The 23,910-nt window shown below is 41.5% G+C and overlaps 2 pseudogenes; one reads left to right on the forward strand and one right to left on the reverse strand.

The window, feature by feature from the left end:
* Positions 1-13,104: 13,104 nt before the first annotated feature.
* LOC139539346 (carboxypeptidase A2-like) lies at positions 13,105-20,848 on the reverse strand (annotated as a pseudogene).
* An 88-nt stretch (positions 20,849-20,936) lies between these two features.
* On the forward strand, positions 20,937-23,849 carry LOC139539347 (aldo-keto reductase family 1 member B1-like; annotated as a pseudogene).
* Positions 23,850-23,910: the final 61 nt, after the last annotated feature.

A 23,910-nucleotide genomic window follows, 5' to 3' on the forward strand; every position in this document is an offset into this window, starting at 1 on the left:
CAGTTTTCATTTTTCCACAATCATTCAGCTCGGAACATTGCCCTATTTAGTGGCGTGTCAGAATAAGGTCAGTGTTGTTTACATTGCATGGTATAGAGCTGACGCAGAGTTTTCTATACATTCTGAAAGTGCCCTCCTTTGAATCACGCCCAAGTTTAATGAGGATATATGACCAATCACATGTACAGTATCACACACACACACACACTGACAGACACAGAACAGCATTCACAGACTCACCCTGTTGTTATTCATTTTACCTCAGACTTGCTGAGTTTCGGTTGTTTGGAGGAGAAACAAATAAACAAATTCAATAAGGAAGCTCTCAAAGGAGCGCATATCCGAGTTTAGTAGATTCCTCTTTGTAGTGAATGCTCTGAAGATTAGAGATTCAAAAGTAATAAAGATGGTTTTCACAACTGGAATCCAATATATCAGCAACAGACAACCTGCGCATCTTGTAAAGCGCTGTTGTTTTATGTCCATGTTATTTCCCCACATGACTGTAACACTGCTATTAACCAGTGAATGCAAGACGAACCCATCAAATCAAATCTTATTATTTTTTCCCTCTCTATCTCTCCCTCGCCATGTCGTTGTGTAGAAAGCCACCATATTGTAAAAGTGCGCTAGGGACCTTTGTCTCATGTATTAAGTGTGTTTGTTATCCTGTTATTATTTAGTTAGCTAGTAAATAAGTAATTAAACCAAGTTGTGTGAATCATGAGTCATGAGCAAGGTTGGGGTTTTGCAGATCCAAGAAGGTTACGACTGTTCAGAATGAGGATATGATAAGAGGTAATGATTAATAAGATGACTGTTTATTGATGTAATAGATTTATATCTTATAGAGTTTAATTCGGGAGATGGTAACTCTTTAAACAACCTCTTCTGTGGTGCCCCAAATTCCTAATGAGTTAGTTGTTACATTTTTTGGTATGTTATTTTTACCATATAACATTCTTGTTGAATATCCAGTTGTATTTTTGAGTTAACATTAAATAGTGGACACTCCATTGTATTTTAGATTTGGACAAATAAACATTCTTTAGATATACTGTATGAAGGTAATTGTGTGCCGACCCAAAAAAAAGGGGTTAAATATGTGTACAAAAATAAATACATACTGTATATATACACTACCGTTCAAAGGTTTGGGCTAACTTACAAATGTCCTTGTTTTTGAAAGAAAAACACTTTTTTTTTTGTCCATTAAAATATCATCAAATTGATCAGAAATACAGTGTAGACATTGTTAATGTTGTAAATGACTATTGTAGCTGGAAACGGCTGATTTTTAATGGAATATCTACATAGGCGTATAGAGGCCTATTATCAGCAACCATCACTCCTGTGTTCCAATGGCACGTTGTGCTAGCTAATCCAAGTTTATCGCTTTAAAAGGCTAATTGATCATTAGAAAACCCCTTTGCAATTACGTTAGCACAGCTGAAAACTTTTAAAGAAGCAATAAAACTTGCCTTCTTTAGACTAGTTGAGTATCTGGAGCATCAGCATTTGTGGGTTCGATTACAGGCTCAAAACGGCCAGAAACAAAGAACTTTCTTCTGAAACTTGTCAGTCTATTCTTGTTCTGAGAAATGAAGGCTATTCATGCGAGAAATTGCCAAGAAACTGAAGATCTCGTACAACCCTGTGTACTACTCCCTTCACATAACAGCGCAAACTGTCTCTAACCAGAATAGAAAGAGGAGTGGGAGGCCCTGGTTCACAACTGAGCAAGAGGACAAGTACATTAGAGTGTCTAGTTTGAGAAACAGACGCCTCACAAGTCCTCAACTGGCAGCTTCATTAATTAGTACCAGCAAAACACCAGTCTCAACGTCAACAGTGAAGAGGCGGCTCCGGGATGCTGGTCTAAAGAAGGCCAGTTTTATTGCTTCTTTAATCAAAACAACAGTTTCAGCTGTGCTAACATAATTGCAAAAGGGTTTTCTAATGATCAATTAACCTTTTCAATTGATAAACTTGAATTAGCTAACACAACGTGCCATTGGAACACAGGAGTGATGGTTGTTGATAATGCGCCTCTATACGCCTATGTAGATATTCCATTAAAAATCAGTTGTTTCCAGCTACAATAGTCATTTACAACATTAACAATGTCTAGACTGTGTTTCTGATCAATTTGATATTTTAATGGACAAACAATTTGCTTTTATTTCAAAAACAATGACATTTCTAAGGGACCCCAAACTTTTGAACGGTAGTGTGGGGAAAACAAGTATTTGACACACTGCCGATTTTGCAGGTTTTCCTACTTACGAGGCATGTAGAGGTCTGTAATTTTTATCATAGGTACACTTCAACTGTGAGAGACGGAATCTAAAACAAAAATCCAGAAAATCACATTGTATGATTTTTAAGTAATTAATTTGCATTTTATTGTATGACATAAGTATTTGATCACCTACCAACCAGTAAGAATTCCGGCTCTCACAGACCTGTTAGTTTTTCTTTAAGAAGCCCTCCTGTTCTCCACTCATTACCTGTATTAACTGCACCTGTTTGAACTCGTTACCTGTATAAAAGACACCTGTCCACACACTCAATCAAACAGACTCCAACCTCTCCACAATGGCCAAGATCAGAGAGCTGTGTAAGGACATCAGGGATAAAATTGTAGACCTGCACAAGGCTGGGATGGGCTACAGGACAATAGGCAAGCAGCTTGGTGAGAAGGCAACAACTGTTGGTGCAATTATTAGAAAATGGAAGAAGTTGAAGATGACGGTCAATCACCCTCGGTCTGGGGCTCCATGCAAGATCTCACCTCGTGGGGCATCAATGATCATGAGGAAGGTGAGGGATCAGCCCAGAACTACACGGCAGGACCTGGTCAATGACCTGAAGAGAGCTGGGACCACAGTCTCAAAGAAAACCATTAGTAACACACTACGCCGTCATGGATTAAAATCCTGCAGCGCACACAAGGTCCCCCTGCTCAAGCCAGCGCATGTCCAGGACCGTCTGAAGTTTGCCAATGACCATCTGGATGATCCAGAGGAGGAATGGGAGAAGGTCATGTGGTCTGATGAGACAAAAATAGAGCTTTTTGGTCTAAACTCCACTCGCCGTGTTTGGAGGAAGAAGAAGGATGAGTACAACCCCAAGTATTTCAATTGACTGATTTCCTTATATGAACTGTAACACATAAAATCTTTGAAATTGTTGCATGTGGCATTTATATTTTTGTTCAGTGTATATTGAAACCCATTAGCCAACTAACCAATCTTTGCATTTGTTTTTGCAAGAACTTGAACACTCCAATCAAGAGCTCCTTCTGAAACACTGTCGAATACAGCACAGAGGAGGAGAAAACTGGCCCTCTTTTTACTCTGATTGTGTCTGTACCTTCCCAACCTCACACCTTTCTCGATCGCATACTAGAAGTGTCAAAAGGCAAGAGAATTCAACATTTTTGTGTGAATTATGTGATTTCAAAGATGTTTGCAAGGAAAGCAATTTCACTCATTTTGGAAACCATTTGAGAAATCAAAAAACTGTACGGTGCCCTCTTCTAGCGTGTGAGAATAAAACAAACATGCGTTCAAGCTTCAGCTGTCATAGAAGTAGAAACCATAACACTCAGGACGCATAAAAATACCTTTGTTTATGTTTCAATCAAGTACTCTACTTGAGAGCTATCTGAGCCATGAAGATTTTTTTGATACAGTAGTGTTAAATCAAGAAGTTTATCTGTCCTTTCAAGATGGTCTTTTCAACATGGTCAGTAGTTTTAACAGAATAAACTTTTAGGTGAGCAAGATACCGGTATTCCTTTCAGGTTGTGTATTGATGACTAAAGAAGTTTGTAATCCTGCAGTTACTGCTGCATATTGGGTCATAATCAATTTGCCAGCCACATTTTGCTCCAGTCTACACTCATTTTTCAACTAGCAGTCTTTGGAAAGAGTTCTGATATGCACCTGTTTGGATATGAGAAGCTTCTTGATCCGTTGATTAAGGATATAATTTATTTGGAACAGGAGGGGATGTTTCTTGAGGTTCTAGGTCAGTACGTAAAGGGAAGAGTCTTCTATGTCTGTGCAGACCACCTTGGGGCCCATGGCTTTGCCGGCTTTCAGGAAAGCCTTAATGTTGAGAAGTTCTGCAGATTCTGTTTAATTAGTTCAAACCAAGTAGTTACCACTGCACCTTTGTGAAGGAACTCAAGGACAGTGACACGGTCCGGAGTGTGAATGGTGTGAAAAGGGAATGTGTACTGAGCGAGCACCTATCATACTTCCATCCAATCAGAGGATTTCCTCCAGATGTTTTACATAATTTGTTTTTAAGCAATTATCCCAGTACAATTGTCCTTGTGTCTGAAGAAATTGATTTGTAAAGGATTCATTTCATTTGATGGACTGAATAATCACATTAAGAAACTTCCTTACGAATATTCAAACAGGGTTAATAAACCACAGAAAATTGCAAACACAAGCTTTGCAAAGGGAACCACTGGTGGCAATGGATATGAGAATTGGGCACTGTTAACATTACTCCCCCTCATGATTGGCAGCAATGTAACAGAAAAGGAGCTGTCAAAGAGATTGTCAAGGTACCGTGCTTTTTCCACATTCTGTTGGGTTACAGCCTGAATTTAAAATGCATTCAATTGAGATTTTGTCACTGGCCTACATACATTAACACATCATGTCAAAGTGGAATAATGTGTTTAGCAATTTTAACAAATTATTTAAAAAATGAAAGCTGAAATGTCTTGAGTCAATACGTATTCAACCCCTTTGTTAAGGCAAGCCTAAATAAGTTCACAAGTAAAAATGTGACTAAACAAGTCACATAATGGACTCACTCTGTGTGCAATAATACTGTTTAACATGAATTTTGAATGACTAACTCATCTCTGTACCCCCACACATACAAATATCTGTAAGGTCCCTCAGCCGAGCAGTGAATTTCAAACACCGATTCAACCACAAAGACCAGGGAGTTTTTCCAATGCCTCGCAAAGAAGGGCACCTATTGGTAAAAAAAAAGAAGCTGATTGAATATCCCATTGAGCATGGTCAAGTTATGAATTACACTTTGGATGGTGTATCAATAAACCCAGTCACTACAAAGATACAGGCGTCCTTCCTAACTCAGTTGGCGGGGAGGCAGGAAACTGATCAGAGATTCCACCATGAGGCCAGTGGGGACTTTAAAACAGTTACAGAGTGTAATTGCTCTTATAGGAGAAAACTGAGGGTTGATCAACAACATTGTAGTTACTCCACAATACTAACCTAAATGACAGAGTGAAAAGAAGGAAGCCTGTACAGAATAAAAAATATTCCAAAACATGCATCCTGTTTTCAATAAAGCACTAAAGTAAAACTACAAAAAACTTGGCAAAGAAATCTCCTGAATACAAAGTGTTATGTTTGGGGAAAATCCAACATAACACGTCACTGAGTACCACTCGTCATATTTTCAAGCATGGTGGTGGCTGCATCGTGTTATGGGTATGCTTGTCATGGGAAAGGACTAGGGAGTTTGAGGGGATAAAAATAAACGGAATAGAGCTATAGACATGCAAAAGATGAATTAGAATTTTCCTGAATGGCCTAGTTAGAGTTTTGACTTAAATCGTCTTGAAAATAATGTCAAGACTTGAAAATAACTGTCTAGCAATGATCAACAACCAACTTGATCTTGAATAATATAAAAATGTATAATATGCAAATGTTCTACAATCCAGGTGTGCAAAGTTCTTAGTCTTACCCAGAAAGCTGTAATAGCTGCCAAAGGTGATTCTAACATGTATTGACTTGGGGGTTGAATATTTATGTAATCAAGATATGTTAGTGTTTAAAAGAGTTGTTAACCACCTTTACAAATACAATTGTGCTGTGAAGAGTTTTGAAAAGCCACTTGCTCATGCTTTTTTGCCCGAAATGATGTGCGCTCTTTTCTAAGAAGATATCTTTCACTTCCAAACGATGCTTTGATCAAAGTTTTAAAGCCAGAATAGGCTACTTCAACATAAACATAATATTAGCCCTGCCTCAAAGCACAACAAAGGGTTGGAAAAAGGATACATTTTATCACACTCGCATCTATCGACCGAGAGTGTAGCAAATAGCACTCTGTCTTTCAGTCTCTGTCTGCCTGTCGTTATTCTTCAATAATCAATGCATGCTGTTTATCCATATTTGATGTATTGTAGTGTTAGGGTAATCTGTTAGGGAAGAGATTGAGCTGTGTGCCTTGTTTAGTTTTAATATTTTCACAAGCCTGCTAAGTAATGGTGGTGTCCTGCACACACACCGCAACATTACTTGTTTTTTTATACAGTGCCTTCGGAAAGTATTCAGACCCCTTGACTTTTTCCACATTTTGTTACGTTACAGCCTTTTTCTAAAATAGATTTAACACAATACCCCATAATGACAAAGTGAAAACAGGTTTAGATATTTTTGCAAATGTATTTAAAAAAAAAAAAAACAGAAATACCTTATTTACATAAACATTCAGACCCTTTGCTATGAGACTCAATTGACCTCAGGTGCATCCTGTTTCCATTGATCATCCTTGAGATGTTTCTACAACTTGATTGGAGTCCACCTGTGGTAAATTCAATTGATTGAACATGCGTCGCAAAGGCACACACCTGTCTATATAAGGTCCCACCGTTGACAGTGAATGTCAGAGCAAAAACCAAGCCACGAGGTCGAAGGAATTGTCTGTAGAGATCCGAGACAGGTTTGTGGGGATGTTTTTCAGCGGCAGGGAATGGGAGACTAGTCAGGATCGTAGGAAAGATGAACGGAGCAAAGTACAGAGAGATCCTTGATGAAAACCTGCTCCAGAGCGCTCAGAACCTCAGACTGGGGCAAGGTTCACCTTCCAACAGGACATTGACCCTAAGCACACAGCCAAGACAATGCAGGAGTGGCTTCAGGACAAGTCCCTGAATTTTCTTGATTGGCCCAGCCAGAGCCCGGACTTGAACCCGATCGAACATCTCTGGAGAGACCTGAAAATAGCTGTGCAGCAACGCTCCCCATCTAACCTGACAGATCTTGAGAGGATCTGCAGAGAATAATGGGAGAAACTCCCCAAAAATACAGGTATGCCAAGCTTGTAGTGTCATACCCAAGAAGATGCTTCAACAAAATACTGAGTAAAGGGTCAGAATACTTATGTAAATGTGATATTTCAGTTTAAAATGTTTAATACATTTGCAAAACAACTAAAAAACATGTTTTTGCTTTGTCACTAGGGGGTATTGTGTGTAGATTGATGAGAATAAGGCTGTAAGCCAACAAAATGTGGAAAAAATCAAGGGGTCTGAATACTTTCCAAATGCACTGTAATTGCAGGCAATGTTTATTTATTTATTTTTTATTTTTACCCTTTTTCTCCCCAATTTCGTGGTATCCAATTGTTAGTAGTTACTATCTTGTCTCATCGCTACAACTCCCGTACGGGCTCGGGAGAGACGAAGGTCGAAAGCCATGCGTCCTCCGAAACACAACCCAACCAAGCCGCACTGCTTCTTAACACAGCGCGCATCCAACCCGGAAGCCAGCCGGACCAATGTGCCAGCCGCACCAATTTTTTAAAGAATCCTGCATATCAATCCTGGAGAAAAAAAAAACTGCATTTTTGTGAATTAGGGTCTCGCTAAGTTGAATTGTGCTACCTACATTTGTATGGTATTATTTGAATAAATGTACAAAAACAGATGATTGAAGTGAGGGCCAGTGGCTAAGAACACAGTACATAACAACAAATATTCTGTTATACATTTCTCTAGCTTGGCTGGCTATTTAAAAGATGTTTATGTAAATGTCTTTGTTGTTGAAGTACAGTGTCCAGGGGCTGTTCCAGAAAGCAGGATCAATGAGTTTGCCAGCTAGCTGTCCTAACTATTCTGAGATAAATTACAGAGTTGGCATGGTATAATTGACTCGACAATCAGCAACCCATATAAATTCAGCTTACTAAATGAACCAGAAAATCAAGAGATATAGCTGACTGTTTGTCAGGGTTAGCTGGCCAACTTAATTATCCTGCTTTCTATAACGTACAGTTATGAATATAACTACTGCTCCCTGAAGGAGAAAATGAGACATAACATGCTATGGGAAGTCAACGACCAATCATATTCACCTGAAGAAAATTAAATCACACCCATGCCGAGCCCACCCTCGGAAGCCTCGCCTTCCTGGTTATAATACCGGCGCTCGCATCCATCCATTGTTAAACAGCGGCTTGCGAAAGTATTTACCCCCCTTGGCATTTTTTCTATTTTGTTGCCTTACAACCTGGAATTTAATTGATTTTTGGGGGGTTTGTATCATTTGATTTACACAGCACTTTGAAGATGACAAAATATGTTTTATTAAATAAGACAAAAAACGGAAAACTTGAGCATAACTAATCACCCCCCCCCCCCCCCCCCAAAGTAAATACTTTGTAGAGCCACCTTTTGCAGCAATTACAGTAGCAAGTCTCTTGGGATATGTCTCTATAACATTGGGATTTTTGCCCATTCTTCAAGGAAAAACTGCTCCAGCTCCTTCATGTTGGAAGTTCTGCTGGTGTACAGCAATCTTTAAGTCATACCACAGATGCTCAATTGGATTGAGGTCTAGGCTTTGACTAGGCCATTTCAAGCCATTTAAATGTTTCCCCTTAAACCACTCGAGCGTTGCTTTATCAGTATGCTTAGGGTCATTGTCCTGCTGGAAGGTGAACCTCCTTCCCAGTTTCAAATCTCTGGAAGACTGAAACAGGTTTCCCTCAAGAATTTCCCTGTATTTAGCGCCATCCATCATTCCTTAAATTCTGACTTTCCCAGCCTAAAGTAGTCTTATGGACAGATACTCCAATCTTTGCCTCTCCTTCAGGGTTATCTTTGGTCTCTTTGTTGCCTCTCTGATTAATGCCCTCCTTGTCTGGTCCGTGGGTTTTGGTGGGCGGCCCTCTCTTGGCAGGTTTGTTGTGGTGCCATATTCTTTCCATTTTTTAATAATGGATTTAATGGTGCTCCGTGGGATGTTCAAAGTTTCGGATATTTTTTCATAACCCAACCCTGATCTGTACTTCTCCACAACTTTGTCCCTGACCTGTTTGGAGAGCTCCTTGGTCTTCATGGTGCCGCTTGCTTGGTGGTGCCCCTTGCTTAGTGGTGTTGAAGACTCTGGGGCCTTTCAGAACAGGTGGATATATTCTGAGATCATGTGACAGATCATGTGACACAGATTGCACACAGGTGGACTTTATTTAACACATTTTTTGACTTCTGAAGGTAATTGGTTGCACCATATCTTATTTAGGGGCTTCATAGCAAAGGGGGTGAATACATACGCACGCACCACTTTTCCATAATTTTTTTGAGTTGAATTTTTTAAAACAAGTCATTTTTTTCATTTCACTTCACCAATTCACTCCTTCGGGGAACAGCAGTTATATTCATAACTGTAAGTTCCCTCTTAGTCGGTCACTCGGTATAGCATACTATGGGAACACACAATCATGCCCCAAGCCAGCTCAGATGGGACCAAACTGGGAGGCCCATGGAAACCCAAGCACACACATTTTATACACACATGTTCTGGGGAACCAGAACCTGCTGCAACTTGGCTATGTGCGCTGACACACTGCCACTGCAGCCCAAGTCCATAGACCCCATGATTCCAAAAACAATACTTTCCTTGCCAGCCTGAAATGCCTGAACTCGTACAAGGAACCGCAAGTCCAAAACAACAGAAGCCTGTCGTGACTTGGTAAAGCACACACACACTCTGCATACCATCAACCAGAGTTGATGAACCACGGCAGCCCGAGGCTCAAACTCACAGCAACGTGCAGTATCCTGGAAACTGTGTACTTGTGTGCTGCCACTGCAGCCCAAGGCTCAAACCCACAGGAAACTGTGGTAACCCTGATAATACGCACTTTATACGCTGCAGCACCCCAAGGCAGCCCAAGGCTTAAACCAACAGGGAATTGTGGTAACCCGGATAAATGCACAACCTACACCTGGACCCAGCCATAAGACACTGAGCCATACTGGGAGCAGTTACATCCAAGCGATATAACCTCACAAATGTATGTTGGAACCCCAACTCGCTGCAGCACAGATATCACCTATCGCCATGCCCCTGAGCAATGCCCAAGAAGCCGCCACACCCCTAGTGGAGTGAGCACACACACCGCTAGGCGACCTTTGCTCTTTGCTGTCATATGCCTCCACAATCCAATGAGAAAGACTCGACTTAGAAAACTCCCTACCCTGAGCTGAAAAAGCGAAACGAACAAAAAGTTGGTCACAAACGTGGATATCCTTACTCCTATACATATACGTGCGTAAAGCGCGCACCGGACACAGGCCATGCAATTATTTTGTTCACTGGAAGCAAACTGAGGAGGTGAGAAAGGGAACGGCTCAAAAGCCAGGGGACTGTAAGACATAGGCATAACCTTGGGAGCAAAAGCTGCATTAGGACTTATCATCACTTTGGAGTTGCCAGGTACGGTCTCCAAACAGGAAGGGTGCGTGGAGATCCCTAACGCGCTTAGCCGACGCCAAGGCTATAAGCAGGGCAGTCTTGTAGGGAAGGACCTTCAGGTCCACAGACTCCAATGGTTCAAATGGAGGCTCACGCAGAGCGGATGAAACCCTGGGGTAGAGCCGTCAAACCCTACACGACACGCCATATAAACTTTCAGTGTGTAAAAGGAAAGGCCATGCTCAAGAAGCTCTTGCAAATACATCAAATGTCCACCAAAGAGCTCTGAAAAGTAGAATCTCTTTTAACCTGACACCAACCCTCAAACGAGCGCCACATATATGTATACAACGCTCTCGTAGAGGGCACAACTGTATAAACCCGTTCTAGGGTAAACTCTTAGCCGTCAAATTCAACCTTTCAGGGGCCAAACCCATAGATCCCATATCTGCAGTTGTGAGTGCCAAACTCTCCCGTGCACCTGGTAAAATGCATGGTGATCCATCAATGATACAATATATATATGAAAGTATGAGGACACCCATTCAAATTAGTGGATTCGGCTATTTCAGCGACACCCGTCGCTGACAGGTGTATAAAATCGAGCACACCACCATGCAATCTCCATAGGTAAAACATTGGCAGTAGAATGGCCTGTACTGAAGAGCTCAATGACTTTCAATGACTCCGGCACCATTACAGTTATGACTGGTGCTGTATATTCCTATGGGTCTACAATTCAGTCAGGTATTATTATATAGCTAACTTTTCTCAATAACTTTTCTTTGGGCTTTAACAAAATGTAGTTGTACCTCTGATGAAAACTTTTGCAAGTTGTTCGGGGGAAGGAGCTTACATGGTGATCCTGTTATAGGAGCAAAGGGGGGGACCAACTCCATATTAATTCCCATGGTTTTGGAATGAGATATTCGACGAGCAGGTGTCCACATACTTTTGGTCATGCGGTGTATAATAGTTTAACTCTATTGTCCATATCCCCTAAATGTAATGTGTTGAAACAATTGTAGTTAACTTAATTAACCTATGCCTCTCTATAATCCACTTTCTAGATTCCCCCTATAACTGTTAGTATGGAGGGAATGAAGACGCAGTATATCATTTTTTCCCTATATTGCACTGCCATCTAGTGTGCCTACTGATCCATTGCCTTGGACAGCACCTACAGTTCCAATGTAATATTCAGCACCATGGACAGCACCCAGCACAGCAGATTTTTTTCCTTCATGATGATTCAACCTGGTCTCATAGACTAGATGTAACCTAGTAAATGTATATCCATTTAGTATGATACAGTTGAAGTCGGAAGTTTACATACACTTAGGTTGGAGTCATTAAAACTTGTTTTTCAACCACTCCACAAATTTCTTGTTAACAAACTATAGTTTTGGCAAGTCGGGTAGGACATCTACTTTGTGCATGACACAAGTAATTTTTCCAATAATTGTTTACAGACAGATTATTTCATTTATAATTCACTGTATCACAATTCCAGTGGGTCAGAAGTTTACATACACTAAGTTGACTGTGCCTTTAAACAGCTTGGAAAATTCCAGAAAATGATGTCATTGCTTTCGAAGCTTCTGATAGGCTGACTAACATCTTCTGAGTCAATTGGAGGTGTACCTGTAGATGTATTTCAAGGCCTACCTTCAAACTCTGTGCCTCTTTGCTTGACATCATGGGAAAGTCAAAAGAATTCAGCCAAGACATCAGAAAATAAATTGTAGACCCCCACAAGTCTGGTTAATCTTTGGGAGCAATTTCCAAACACCTGAAGGTACAACGTTCATCTGTACAAACAATAGTATGCAAGTATAAACACCATGGGACCACGCAGCCATCATACCACTCAGGAAGGAGTTCAACTGTATGTTGCATTTGATAAGATGACTACTTAAGGCAAAAATAAGTAGGATGGTTGGTTGGGGTGGACGGATGGGCGTATAACGCCAATGTTTAGCAATCCAAAGGTTGCGAGTTTGAAACTCATCACGGACAACTTTAGCATTTTAGCGATATAGCAACTTTTCAACTACTTCTACTTTTGAGCTACTTTTAGCATGTTAACCAACCCTTCCCCTAAACCTAACCTTAACTCTTAACCTATCTCCTAAACTTAACCCTAACCCCTAGCCTAGCTAATGTTAGTGAGCTAGCTAACGTTAGACTCCTAGCCACCTAGCTAGAATTATCAACATATCATACATTTTAAAAAGTTAAGAAATGTCATAACATATTGTATGTTTTGCAAATTTGGAACATGTAACATGTTTTTCAGATTCGTAACACATAATAAAAATTGTAATTTGTAAAATATCATACAAAATGGATGATGGACATCCACATATGAATACATAGCATATGAAACGTAATATATCATACTAAATAGAGTATCTTGGTTTTACATACAGAATAATACAACATCTCTGAGACCAGTTTGGATGATTAAGCTACCAGTCTACTCTATTTCTCACCACTTACTATCAAATTCACAATAAAAGGTCAATGAACAAATAATTATTACAGACATAGAATTCCTTATTTAACAGAGTTCAGACCTTGAAATTAAGTGTGTACGTGGGAGGGGGTGGATTTAATAGGGGTGGTCACGGACGTACACCTTGATGTCCTTCAGACCCAGCCAGGTCTCAGAGGCTGTAGGGATGATCTGATTGGCTGGCAGGATGAAACCACAGCAACCAATGTCCCTCAGCTCGAAGGCAAAGGAGTACTTCATGCCCAGCTTGTATAACCAATCAATGATGCCGCTGCTTGCTTGGTCTGGGTGGAGGGAGACATCACATATTAGTAATTGATTATTATTACAAATAGTTTGTTTAAGTTGAAGGTATTGGATTGAACTCCAGTACTCTGCTTTCCCGTCCTAGCTGGTGGGTGGCATCTAATGACAAAGCAACTTAATTGAAACACTTATACCACATATAGTATAACAATTCTGAAATATTGAATACTGACAGATGGTCTTGCAGATGCTACCAACCTTGTATCTGATCCCATGGAGAGAGCTGAGTTTCTGGACTGCAGCCCTGCCCATCGAGTTGTTAGGTTCTAATTATCAGAGTAAGGACTCAACGGACACTATGAAAGCTTAAACCAAGTTTATTCATCCCAGAGGATCGAACAGCTGTACCGATATGGTTCCACCACTGGTGGTATATATACTCCAATTTGGGGTGGAATCTGCTCCTTCTCTCTAACCATTACATCTCTGTTTCTAGGCAGGAAATTAAGTGACGTGGGCAATAAACTGTTCAATCTCCTTTAACGTGACCTGACCTCAACCCCCTTCATCACTAATCTACGGCTCTCTCCCCTTATCAGTGCCTGCCACGTGATCGTTTTCCCTGCACTCAGCACATTCCAAGCTTCCTCCTACAGGTAACCATTAACTTATGGTGTAGACCCTCTAAACCTAAGCACTCAATATTTCAATAGGATACCTGATAATTAACCCTGTCCCAAGTTTAGGAGTTAGAACCCAGAATCCATCAGAGTCCTACCAAAAACAGGCAGACAGGAGAGTCAGTGAATTAGTGTGTTTTACTATACCTTTATTTCAACAAGGAGCACAGACTGAGACCAAGGTCTCCTTTACAGCTGGGCCCTGCGTATACATGTTTACACATACAGTTTAGGTACAATGATTAAGAAACTACACAAGACAAACAAAACGATCAGAGATAACACCAAAAAATACAGCAACAGATTACATTTACACACAGGTTATTCCCCTAACAGCACAAGAACTTGCATTACCAGAAACAGTTACAAGCAATACAAAAATAAAAATCCTCCAATAAATATTTAAAATGGGCAACAGGGGGACAAGAGTCTCAAGTTGAAGTTTAGTCTGCAGGCTATTCCATAGGCAAGGAGCGTAACAGGAAAAGGCAGCTCCTAAAGCCCAACTCTGTGGAAATCGCATGGGCCTCAAGTGTAATCCATGCTTGAGACCTGGTTTAAGGAATTATAATTATAATATTGATGAGTGGTGATAAATAAGAAGGTAGCTTATTCAGAAGTGCTTTATAGACAAACACGAGAGCATGTTGTTCTCGTCTCACGGACAGCGAAGTCCAACCCACATTTTGATATAAAACACAGTGGTGAGTTCTGTAGCACCCGTAATAAACCTAAGTGCGCAATGATAAGTAGCATCCAGCGATTTAAGTGTTGATGCCGTAGCATGCATGTAAATAATATCCCCATAATCTATAACAGACATAAAGGTAGCTTGCACAATTTGTCTTCTACTTGTAGAGGACAAACATGTCCTGTTTCTATAGAGGAAGCCAAGCTTGATTTTTAGCCGTTTGCAAAGTTCGTCAATATGCATTTTAAAAGACAGTTTATCATCCATGTTTGTCAAGTTTCAATGTATTTTTGCAGCTCATTCCAGTCACTGAGAGTTTTAGGAATCTTTCAATGAGCAGCTGGGAGTACACGTGGATGGAGATGAAGGACTGGAAGTCGCTATGGTTCTTCACCAGGTTCACCACATTCCTCACCTCCATCTCAGAGTGGGGAGATGGGCGTGTTAGGAGTCAGAGCAGGGGTTGGTATTGGCACCGGGGACGACGACACACACACACACACACACACACACACACACACACACACACACACACACACACACACACACACACACACACACACACACACACACACACACACACACACACACACACACATATGGATGGACACAGGTTATTATGTGTACAACAACAAGGTATGTCATGCTTAGGAAAGAAAGCATTGTCTCATAAGACTATGCATTTGACTAATTTCATCTTTGGGATAGGAAACTATGAGCTGTTTTAAAAATCTATTCCATAGTCAACCTGTGACACCCACCACCAATGCTGGTATGGAACTGTAGCCTTACATGGCTAACAGGTAGTGGTGGTCAAAATCTCCAAACCGACAGCCCAGTCCCTGTTGAGGTTGACACCACGGTACATGGAGCCCGGGTTGTTGGAGTGAGTCTTACGTCACATACGGTCCTGTGAACCATGAGGACACGAGGGACAAACTCAGTAAACCTTTTACTGGTATGCCAGGTAGCACAATCAGGATTGTCCTCATATCACTCTACACTGAGACACAACGAGACACACTGAGGTGACACAGATTAAAGGTCACTCTTTACACTTCATTCTGTAACTCCCGCCACAGTATACAGTAACTGTGTTATAATACTTAATGGTATATCTGTAGTGGGTACCTACGCTGGTGTGGGATTGGACGTAGCCATCAGGGTTGGTCAGAATCAGCAGGCAGATGTCCATGGCGTTCAGTAGAGAGGTCAGGGAGGCATCAGTGCCACATTTTTTTTTTGTAGAATGTATTAGATCGTATGTTCAATGTTATTTTTTAAAATTAGAATACAATAGAAGTCTGAAGTGTTCTCTCACCTTGTTGGCTGTCCACACTCCAGTGGCCTGAGACACCCACTCTCTGGAGTGGATCCCAGAGTCAACCCAGATGGCGGGACGTTTGTTTCCACCAGTGCTGAACTGAAACAGAGAGAGGACAAGTGTTATTATCACGAATGTATCCAACACTACCCATAATATAATAACACATGGCTTTTCTTTGTTGTAGTTCAGCACTGGTGGAAACAAACGTGGAAACAAACTGATAAATAGAAAAGTATGCACACGGGCGTAGACACGAATCCCATATATTGACAAAAACACACATGTACTGTACGTACACTAACCGGTACAATTGTTGTAATAGGTCTAATGTTTCTGTATCTTGAGCGCATATATGGGCCTGCCCTCATAGGAAGTTCCAATCTGTACCTTGGGGACAAGGTTAGGGTAAGCAGCCACCAGGTCGTCCATCCAGCTGTAGATCTTGAGACACTCAGTCAGACAACAACATCAGATAGTGCAAACATTGTATATGTCATGCAACATACATAAGTATTATATATGATGTACACTGAGTGTACAAAACATTGGGAACACCAGCTCTTTCAATGACATAGACTGACCAGGTGAATCCAGGTGAAAGCTATGATCCCTTATTGATGTCACTTGTTAAATCTACTTCAATCAGTGTAGATAAAGGGGAGGAGACATGGATTTTTAAGCCTTGCGACAAATGAGACATGGATTGTGTATGTGTGCCATTCAAAGGGTGAATGTGCCTTTGGACAGGGTATGGTAGTAGGTGCCAGGAGCTCTGGTTTGAGTGTGTCAAGAACTGCAACGCTGCTGGGTTATTCATGCTGTTGGATTCAACATTTTGAACATTGAGATATTAAAGACGTGATAGATCAGACGCATAGTATATTAAGGAGTGAAAGAGACTGGGTCTCTGTAGAAAGACAGATAGCTGTGGAATGTGTTGGGGGACGAGAGGAGAACAACGTGTTGATACAGGGGAGACAGATCAACATATGTGGATTAGATGAAGGAGGGGTTGAGGTCAGAAGGTGAGGACAGATTCTCTTAAGAGGGTAATAAAGGTTTGGTATCCTGGTACCCTCTTTACTCTCTTCCTGTAGAACCATAAGATGTAAGGATTGGAGAGAAGGAGTGTTTTAAGTAGGATGTATATAACTGTGATGGTGAGAAATGTTTTGCTGTCTGAATTACAGCTGTACAGAACCTTTGGGAAGAATTAAACTTGGTTAAAGCTTCTCTAGTGTCCGTGAGTTATTTACTTGGAAAACTAAGAACCTAACAATGCTCTACAGTTTCCAACTTGACACAACTGTGGGAGGCATTGGAGTCAACATGGGTCAGCATCCCTGTGGGATGCTTTCAATACCTCGTAGAGTCCATGCCCCGACGAATTGAGACTGTTCTGAGGGCAAAAGAGGGTGCAACTCAATATTAGGAAGGTATTCTTATATGTTGTACACTCAGTGTATCCAGTTACTTAACAATATGAAAGCAGATCTAATTAAATGAAGCAATCTTCCATACATCTTACAGGTAGAATAAACCTCTTCAGAATGGCATGGCTCCCAAAGTTTTTATATTTATTCTTAGTAATAGCAATTCCCCCACCGAAGACATTATTTAAAAATGTGTACTCGGTCGTAAGACTTTATATGGGCAAATACAACTCAGAAAATGAAAAGGAAAGTTTTACATCTTCCTAAGTCTGAGGGTGGTTTTAACCTTCTGTACGTGGAATTGTATCAACTCGCAACACAAGGCTTTTACTTGTGACTTACACTGAGTGTACTTCATTATAAACACCTGCTCTTTCCATGACGATGACTGACCAGGTGAAAGCTATGATCCCTTATTGATGTCACTTGTTAAATCCACTTCAATCAGTGTAGATGAAGGGGAGGAGACAGGTTAAAGAAGGAGTTTTAAGCCTTGCAACTCAATATTGGGAAGGTGTTCTTAATGTTTTGTACACTGTGTACAGTTAAATGCACTAAGCGTACATATTGAAGATGCGCATGCTCGTCCCCAGAATCTTTTCGAGTGATCTATTTTCAAAAGATAAAGCTAAGAACATTATCAACTTCATAGTTACAGTGCCTATAAAACTAATTATACATACCTCTTAACTTATTCCACATTTTGTTGTTACAGCCTGAAATCAAAATGTATAAAAAATATAAAAAATATCTCACCCATATACACACAATATGCCATAATGACAAAGTGAAAACATGTTTTTGCACATTTATTGAAAATGAAATGCAGAATTATCTGATTTACTTAAATATTCACACCCCTGAGTCAATACATGTTCGAATCACCTTTGGCAGAGAATACAGCTTTGAGTATGCAGCATTGGTTTCATCAACTGTGCACCCATATCAACTGCGTGTTGGCCATTTGCGGTTATACACGAGTGCTGGTGCGAAGTTTTTTTAAGAGAAAAAAGAAGAAGCCCGCACACTGCTCTTGATAGTGTCACTGCTCTTTAATCAGCTTTACAGTAAGTATCGGCCTCAAGGCCTGAAGCTCTGAGGAAGCCCTTGAGGCCGGTACGTAAGGCTGATTAAAGAGCAGTGATACTGTCAAGAGCAGTTTCTTCTTTTATCTCATTTTATTCAACTGTTACCATGCACCAGCAAAAAATATAGCTCAGACGTGTTTTTTTTTTAAGGCCCAGCTTTCGGAACTTTGGCTTTCCTGGATATAGCCATACAGCTTTGGCTTAGGGGTAGAAGCTGTTCAGGGTCCTTTTGGTTCCAGACTTGATGCATCGGAACCTCTTGCCATACGGTAGCAGAGAACAGTCTATGACTTGGGTGGCTGGAGTCCTTCCTCTGACACCGCCTGGTATTTACATTTACATTTAAGTCATTTAGCAGACGCTCTTATCCAGAGCGACTTACAAATTGGTGCATTCACCTTATGATATCCAGTGGAACAACCACTTTACAATAGTGCATCTAACTCTTTTAAGGGGGGGGGGGGGGGGTTAGAAGGATTACTTTATCCTATCCTAGTTATTCTTTAAGGAGGTGGGGTTTCAGGTGTCTCCGGAAGGTGGTGATTGACTCCGCTGACCTAGCGTCGTGAGGGAGTTTGTTCCACCACTGGGGTGCCAGAGCAGCGAACAGTTTTGACTGGGCTGAGCGGGAACTGTACTTCCTCAGAGGTAGGGAGGCGAGCAGGCCAGAGGTGGATGAACGCAGTGCCCTTGTTTGGGTGTAGGGCCTGATCAGAGCCTGAAGGTACGGAGGTGCCGTTCCCCTCACAGCTCCGTAGGCAAGCACCATGGTCTTGTAGCGGATGCGAGCTTCAACTGGAAGCCAGTGGAGAGAGCGGAGGAGCGGGGTGACGTGAGAGAACTTGGGAAGGTTGAACACCAGACGGTATAGAGATCCTGGATGGCAGGGAGCTCAACCCCAGTGATGTACTGGGCGGGCCGTAAGCACTACCCTCTGTAGCGCCTTGTGGTCGAATTCCAAACAGTGGCCATACCAAGCGGTAATACAGTCAAGATGTCAAGATGCTCTCAATGTTGCAGCTGGAGACCTTTTTGAGGATCTGAGGGCCCATACCAAATCTTCGTTGGAAGAGGCGTTGTTGTGCCTTCTTCACGATAGTGTTGGTGTGTGTGGACCATGTTAATTCCATAGTGATGTGGACACCGAGGAACTTGAAGATCTCGACCCACTCCACTATAGCCCGTTGATGTGGATTGGGGGCGTGCTCGCATCTCCGTTTCCTGTAGTCCACAATCAGCTCTTTTGTCTTGCTAACGTTAAGGGGGAGGTTATTGTCCTGGCACCAGACTGCCAGGTCATTGACTTCCTCCCTATAGGCTGTCTCATCGTCGTCAGTGATCAGGCCTACCACTGTTGTTTCGTCAGCAAACCTTATAATGGTGTTGGAGTTGTGTGTGGCCAAGTAGTCGTTAGGGATAAGGGAGTACAAGAGGGGACTAAAAACACACCCCTGAGGGGCCCCCGTGTTGAGGGTCAACGTAGCGGAAGTTATTTAAGGATATCGGACATGACAATTGACATTAATGCATGCTAATAGCTACTGTAATTGATCAGTCCAAAATTGCTTTTTAATTCTGTCATGCAAATAAATATAGTGTAAGTATTCAGACCCTTTATGCAGTACTTTGTTGAAGGACCTTTGGCAGCGATAACAGCGTAGAGTTTTCTTGGGTATGAAGCTCCAAGCTTGGCACACCTGTATTTGGGGAGTTTTTCCCATTCTAGTCTGAAGATCCTCTCAATCTATGCATTGCTGTATAGGTATTTTCAGATCTCTCCAGAGATTTTAAATTGGGTTCAAGTCAAGGCTCTTGCTAGGCCACTCAAGGACATTCAGAGACTTGTCCCAAAGCCACTCCTGCTTTGTCTTGGCTGTGTGCTTATGGTCGCTGTCCTTTTGGAATGTGAACTTTCACCCCAGTCTGAGGTCCTGAGCGCAGGTTTTCATCAAGAACCTCTCTGTACTTTGCTCCGTTCATCTTTGCCTCGATCCTGACTAGTGTCCCAGTCCCTGCCACTGAAAAACATCCCCACAGCATGATGCTGCCACCACCATGCTTCACCGTGAGGATGGTGCCAGGTTTCCTCCAGACGTGACGTTTGGCATTCAGGCCAAAGAGTTCAATCTTGGTTTCATCAGACCAGAGAATCTTGTTTCTCATGGTCTGAAAGTCTTACGGTGCCTTTTGGCAAACTCCAAGCGGGCTGTCATGTGCCTTTTACTGAGGAGTGGCTTCCGTCTGTCCACTTTACCATAAAGGCCTGATTGGTGGAGTGCTGCAGAGATGGTTGTCCTTCTGGAAGTTTATCCCATCTCCACAGGGGAACTCTGGAGCTCTGTCAGACTGACCATGGGGTTCTTGGTCACCTCCATGACGAAGGCCCTTCTCCCCTGATTGCTCAGTTTGGCCGGGCGGCCAGCACAAGGAAGTCTTGGGGTTCCAAACTTCTTCCATTTAAGAATGATGGAGGCCACTGTGTTTTTGGGGACCTTCAATGCTGCAGAAGTGTTTTGGTAACCTCCCTCAGATCTGTGCCTCGACACAATCCTGTCTCTGATTTCTACGGACAATTCCTTCGACCTCATGGCTTGGTTTTTGCTCTGACATGCACTGTCAACTGTGGGACTTTATATAGACAGGTGTGTGCATTTCCAAATCATGTCCAATCAATTGAATTTACCACAGGTGGACTCCAATCAAGTTGTAGAAACATCTCAATGAGGATAATTGGAAACAGGATGCACCTGAGCTCAATTTGAGTCTCATAGCAAAGTGTCTGAATACTTATGTAAATATGTTTTTTATGTTTTTTATTTTTAATACATTTGCAAAAATATATACAGACCTGTTTTTGCTTTGTCATTATGGGGTATTGCGTGTAGATTGCTGAGGATGTTTTTTATGTAATCCATTTTTTTAATTAGGCTGTAACGTAACCAAATGTGGAAAAGGGGAAGGGGTCTGAATACTTTCCGAAGGCACTGCATACAGTGTAATTAAATATCATGAAAGAAATGGTGCTTGAATACATACATTTTTCAGTGTAAATCCCCTTGGACTTGTATGCGTACATATTTACTGATAGGGGTCAAATTTTACTGGTCCTTCCCTGTCTGTCTCCCCCAGGCAATGTAGCAGAGGCAGTAAAGGCTGCCATCGCTGCTGGCTACAGACACATTGACAGGGCTTTCTTCTACCAGAATGAGGCTGAGGTGAGAGAGGGCATCCAGTCCATGATCCAGGAGGGAACAGTGAAGAGAGATGACCTGTTCATAGTCAGCAAGGTGCTGTCTCACATATCACACTTTTCAGAATTCATAACATTCAGAAACATTCAGAAAAAGTGGCACTTTTTGCTTTTCCGTCTTCTGTAACCTCTTTCAACATCTATCCAACATATTAACCAAACACATGATACATTTCTAAAATCCTCAAGATGTGCCCTAATCACACAAAAAGGGCAAATGTTCATATCATATTAACAGGAGGCATCACACACCCATTTGTGCACACTGAGCCAAAACCATATTTTCAGTTTGCGTTTGGTAAAATGGGACAGCAGGTTAGATAAACTAGGACAGCATTGTTATAGGCCTAATTATACCTCAATGAGAATTCAGTTCACACTTTGTTGTTATGTTGTCGTCTTGAGGATTTCAGAATTGTATCATGTGTTGGGCTTATATGTTGAATAGATGTCGAAAGAGGTTACAGAAGACGGAAATGCAAAAAGTGGGACATCATATTAACTGGGACAGCTTAATGCTGACACGTTTCTACTTCTTGCTCTGATAAGTGAACATCTAAACTACTGTTACTAAGCCCTTGCAGAGAAACCACATGATCAAAATCACATCACTTCATTGGTGTGCCATCATAGAGCTTGGCAAATCAAGCTTCAAAGAGGAAGCTCACCGAGTGAAGCATCTGTGACTCAGCTTTTTTTTACTGTTTTGATGTTAAGGTTATAAAACTCATAAATAATAACTGTGCCAAACTGTGGTGTAAATGTGAATACTATGTACTGGTGCGTCAAAATAAATACAAATGTTTCCAATATGAAGTTTACATTTTGTAAATCAGTCATTTTTTGTTGTTGTCTTGCTTTACCAACCATAGCTAGCTGAAGTAGGACAGCATGGAGTAGCTAATGTGGGACAGTCTTTTATGCTTTTCCAATGGAGGAAAGAGATCCAGTTTACATTAAGGACCCCCGGTACCTAGGTTAGGCAGGGCTCTGGTTCTTTTAGTACTGTTATCCTTTTGTGGTACTATGTTTTCCAGAGTACAATGGCACCAAACAGAACTATAGTAGGTATACTGTGTGTGTATGCATCTGGGAATTGATAGAAGTGTTTGTCATATGGTGAATACTGTTATTCCATTGAACCTTTCAGGTGATGTGCAGTCTATGAGTGTGTCTCAGATTATGTTCCAAATGGCACCCTATTCCATATAGCCTAGGGTGCATTACTGCCTGAGCTGGCCATAAGTAGTGCCTTATAGGGTGCCTGTCCATGCAGATTGCCATTCCTGTTTTTCTCTTTCTACCAGCTGTGATGTACCTTCCATGAGAAGTCCCCGGTGAAAGCAGCTTGTCAGAAGACCGTGAGTGCCTCAGACTGGACCATCTGGATCTCTACCTCATCCACGGCCCCATGGGAATGAAGGTGAACTCTCTCCCTATAGTCCTCTTGACATGCATACTGTTTCAACATGTCTTTGAAAAATCCTTGTATCTTGTAATACTCTTGTAATAAAACACTTGAACTGAAGATAGAAATTATGGTTTTAGGTTGTTTTGATGAAATAGTTCCATTTAAAGCTTATAGTGCCTGCACTGCCTGACTTGCCTATAAAAAAGTCTTTGCTCCCATTTATTAAATTACTCACACATTTTGTCAGGCATAATTTAGAAAAACAATTCCACCCTTTGATGATTCAATGGTGGGGGTGATATGCGCTGATCATCATCACTCAGTTATTTATTGTTATGTTGTAGATTAGGGATGAGCCGTTTCCTGTGGACAGCGAGGGGTTCACCTGTAGCCAGGGAAACCAGCTTCCTGGACACCTGGGAGGTGAGAATGACAGGAAGTCAAATGAAGATAATTTCAGGGTCATTTCTTACATCATCATTACATTTAGATTATCCCCCTTTGAACATATTCATTTGGGTGTTCTGCTCACCATATATCTCAGGGTGTGGAAGAACTTGTGGATGCAGGGATGGTCAAAGCCATAGGAATCTCTCATTTCAACCGGGATCAAACCGAAGCTATTCTGAACAAGCCAGGCCTCAAGTACAAGCCTACCAGCAACCACGTGTTCTTTGCCCTCTCTCCCAGCCAAAAATACCCCTCTGCATTTTGAGATATTTTAGAGCATAATGTAATTGTGTTGAAATGATCTGATGTCCTAGGTTATGGGCAAC

Source organism: Salvelinus alpinus, chromosome 15, assembly GCF_045679555.1.
Source record: "Salvelinus alpinus chromosome 15, SLU_Salpinus.1, whole genome shotgun sequence".
Classification (NCBI taxonomy): Eukaryota; Metazoa; Chordata; class Actinopteri; order Salmoniformes; family Salmonidae; genus Salvelinus; species Salvelinus alpinus.